General features: G+C 44.6%; 1 pseudogene; it reads right to left on the minus strand.

Annotated features, from left to right (window-relative positions):
* Window positions 1-1,351: 1,351 nt before the first annotated feature.
* Window positions 1,352-2,166, minus strand: LOC144308945 (ferritin heavy chain pseudogene; annotated as a pseudogene).
* Window positions 2,167-4,516: the final 2,350 nt, after the last annotated feature.

The following is a 4,516-nucleotide window of genomic DNA, read 5'->3' on the forward strand; positions in this document are numbered from 1 at the left end:
TTCACTGAACACCTACTAATATTTTGTGTTCAGTCTTGGAAAGGCTGGTCTAAGGAATTAAAACCTGTAAGTTATAAAGGGAATACTTTTGGATGAAAGGGATGCCTATGGTGGCAGTCTTCACCTACTCTGTATTTCCATCCAGGTAACTTAAAAATTTTTTTGCCTTCCTTTTTCATTTCAGTGAACTTCGTCTAGGGATAAAGAAAAAATGCCACTTACTACTCTAGAGGAGCTATTTACTCTACTGTAAATAATTACAGTGGAGCCTGGTAAAGGTATGATAATAAGACATACTAGTTTAGGTTTTCTTGGTAGCAAATAACAAAAGCTAAATCAAAGTTGGACTCATGAAACCCAATGGCAGAGATATAACCAGACTCAGGAAAGGTCTAGGAAGCAGCTAAATTGATTTATAATAATCCAGTGCTTTTCAACAGTGTCTTCCTAAGCAAACATTCAGGATCTTGTCTGGAGATTCACAATAAACTCTTCTGTTGCTATTTGGAATGAATACAAATACACTTATATAGAGAGATATACATATGAGACATATTAAAGAAAACATACATAAGTGATCATTTTGTAATTGCAATATGTATGCCAGGCATTGGTGACCACGGGAAGTTACTGCTGGTGTCTATGTTGAAGCTGGCCTAAGACTCATTTCCTATTATCACTGTTGCCCAGGATGAGCTTGTCAGAGATACTCTGACATTCTGACCTCCAAGACCTCCATCTTGCTATGCAGATCTAACCATTAGTATTTGCAGAATTTAATGAAGATAAACATTTCTGATAAAGCCAAGACCCTTTTATTTTAATCCCTGCCCAATCACATTCCTTTTCCTTCTTCCCCAGACGCAACTGCAGTCATGAGCTTCAGGGGATAGTTTCTATACTTTTACTATTCACATGCACCTCCATTCACCAGGGACCACCTCATCCCACTCCACCCCCATCCTCATATAACCACGTCGTTTATAAGGGGAAGATTGATATTGTATTTTCCAGGGTCCCATGGCTCATCCCAGCCCTTCCCCCCCCCACCCGTCCACCTTGACCCATTCCAGCCCACCTGGGCCCATCTCGGCCCACCCCGACCCACCCCAGCCCACCCCCACCCTTACATCGTTTATCAGGGGAAGATTGATTTGTGTTTTCCAGGTTCCATGGAGTACCTTTCCTCTCCATCTTCAGAGATCCCGAGCTGCATACAGATGGGGCAGAGGTGGGTGGAGAGACTCCTGAATACCTGTTGTAAAACTTAAAAGGTGAAGGGTTTGCACGGGAATCAACCAGAGACCTTTTTAAAGTTTTGAACCAAATAACTTTATTGAAACCAAACAACTTTATTTATTTATTTATTTATTTATTTATTTATTTATTTATTTATTTATAATTTATGGCAGAACTGGAAGAAAAAAACCTGAAGGTTCTGCCAAGGCAATACTGCAACATGCACGCTGGGCGGGGCGCCCAGGGGAAGTCGCCCTGGGCCCTGCCCGGGGGAGGTGTCCGTGCCAGGTCAGTTCTCTTTGTGGCTGTGGCGCAGGGTGAGCCTGTCGAACGGGTACTCAGCCAGGCCGGCTTCCGGGGCCCCCACGCTGCGCAGGCTGGTGCCGTGGCCTCCCAGAGCTCTTGGATGGCCTTGCCTCGCTCGCTCGCTCGCTCACGGAGGGAGTGGGCGTCCAGGAAGTCGCAGAGCTGGGCGTCGTTCTGGTCGGTGGCCAGCCGGTGCAGGTCAGGTCGAGCAGGCAGGCTCTGGTTCACGCGCTTCTCCAGGTGCAGGGCGCACTCCGTGGCCCTCGGGCCGCTCTCCCAGGCGTCGCGGTCGGGCTTCTTGACGTCGCGCAGACGGATGCGGCCCCCGCGCTGGTTCTGCAGCTCCACGAGCATCTCGGCGTGCTGGGTCTCCTCGCGGGCCTGGCGCTGGAAGAAGCGGGCCAAGTTCCTCAGGGCCCCGTCGTCGCGCTCCAAGGAGAAGGCCATGGACTGGTAGACGTAGGAGGCGGACAGCTCCAGGCTGATCCGGCTGTCGACGGCGGCCTCGCAGTCGGGGTGGTAGTTCTGGCGAACCTGGGAGATGGGCGTCGCCTGCGGTGCGATGCAGCAGGAGGGAAGTCCCTTAAAGTCCGTTGTTGTGGAGGTGGGAGGTGGAATCCGTTAGGCGGGGGGGCGGGGTCACGACGCAGGGGCGGGGCGAGGTGAGGGGGCGGGGCGTGCTCGGCGGGGGGCGAGGCAGGGGCGTGGCCTGCGGGGCGGGGCACAGGGTGTGGCAGGGGCGTGGGGAGGGCGAGGCCGGTGGGTGGGGCGAGGGCGTGGCCGGCGGGCGGGGCGTGGGGCGCGGCAGGGCACCGCTTCAACGTTCCATCTGAGTCTGGGCGGGGCAGGAAGCCAAGGGCAGTTCTGAGTCTCTTTTTTTTTTTTTTAAAGATTTTTTTGTTTATTTGAGAGACCGAGAGAGTGTTGGGAGTGGGGGGGTGAGGAGCAGAGCGAGAGTCTTAAGCAGGCTCTGTGCTAAGTGCCCGGCTCTACCTGGGGATCCATCTCACCAGCCTAGGATTGGGACCTGAGATGAAAGCGAGTCCCCCGCTAATTCCACTGCACCACCCAGGGGTCCTGGTGCAGACTGCCTTCAGGCCCTTTTTAAAAATAACAACTCTAGGGGTGCCTGGGTGGCTCAGTCAGTGAAGCACCCAACTCTTGATTTCAGCACAGCTCGTGATCTCAGGGTTGTGGGGTCGGACTCTGTGCTGGGCTTGTAGACGGCTTAGGATTCTCTCTCTCCCCGCCCCTCCCCCCCAAAAGAGAATAAAACAACTCTATTAAGATACAGTTTGTGTACTATAAAACTCACATTTCTAAAGTGAGCATTTGCAAGGTTTTTAGTATATTCATGGTGTTGTGCAACCATCACCACAATCAAATTTCACATTTCATCAATCCAAAATGAAATTGGCTCCCCATAAGCAGTCACTCCCCAGACCTGCATACCACTAATCTACTTTATGTCTCTATAGTTTTGCCTTTTAATTTAATTTAATTTAAAAGACAATATATTCTTAGAACTCAAGGATATTATAATGGAAGACATAAAACCAACCTAGGTATTTATAATTCATTTATTTGTGCATTAATGCAACAACCATGTAGATATTCCACATAAGTGTCAGACACTGTGTTTGATTCTGGAGATATGCAGAAGAATCAAATGTGGTCTCTGTTCTCAAGGTCAAAGAGTGACAGGGTTATTATAAGAAGTACTCTCAGATAAACTAAGGATAAAATGCCTATTTTCAGAAAAGGGCTAATCCCATGACTCCAGTTAATGCACCTTTTTTTTTTTGTCTCTTTATTTCTCTTTGGAAATTGACACTATTTTGTAATCAGTGTTTTTGATGAAAGCAAAGAATCAAATACCAAATGTCATGATGTAAACTTACCTAGGCAGTTTTAGAGGCATTTAATTGTTGATTCTGTAAATAGACTAACACCTATTTGATAAGTTGACCTTAATGATAGAATCACATACTGCAGATGGAAAAGAACTACATGATCAATTTCTCAATGAGAAAATTTTAATCCTTATTTGCTTAACAACAGTGTTTAGTTTTAATATAATTGTAGACTTCGAAAATTTTCTTGGGAGATTCCATTGTAGAATTCATTATAAGACTCTGTTTAAATAGAGGAGATCTTGATTTTGTAGAACATTTTCTCATTATGTCTCAAGATTATTTAATAATTTATCCCTATAATTATACTCCTCAAATATTTAAAATAATAATACTATTGAATGGTTTCTAAGGGGGTGATAATGGTGTTTCTCAAATATTTCATTCCTCATCATTACCTCCTAGGGAAGAAGAGAAATAAAAGAAACCTAAGACTTAAAAAACAACTTTTCTAAGGGAAATCAATAAAGAAGCATGGGCTGGAACTTCAAATTTCCACAAAGGAAATATACATAAATATCAACAAAAGCATTGCATTCAGGTTTTCTAAAATAAGGAATATAAAACTAAATATAAGCATAGAATGTGAAGACTTCAAATCAGATCATGTTTCTTAAAAATATTTATACAGAACTATAAGATAAAGGTTTCTTTGAAATGTTTGTGGTGAGTGTTTGCATTGTATTAATGTTCTACAGAGAAACAGAACCAATAGGGTATGTATATATATACACACACGTGCACATATATATCTAAAAGTGTGTGTATATGTATATATATTAATTATAATACATGTATATGTACATGTATATTATATGTGTATAAAAATAAAGAGTTTGCTCACATGATTTTGGAGGCTGACAACTCAAAATCTGCAGTTGGCAAAGTTGAGAACTGGGAGAGCTCAAAGACCAGCAGGCTGGAAATCCAGAAAATTCAAGTCAAAGTACGGAAAAAAAACCGGTGTCCCAGGTCAAAGCCAATCAAGCAGGAAAGGTTCTTAGTGGTAAGTCAGCCTTCCATTTTTGTCAGGCCTTCAAACGATTGCATGAGGCTTA

This window comes from Canis aureus, chromosome X (assembly GCF_053574225.1).
Source record: "Canis aureus isolate CA01 chromosome X, VMU_Caureus_v.1.0, whole genome shotgun sequence".
Taxonomy (NCBI): Eukaryota; Metazoa; Chordata; class Mammalia; order Carnivora; family Canidae; genus Canis; species Canis aureus.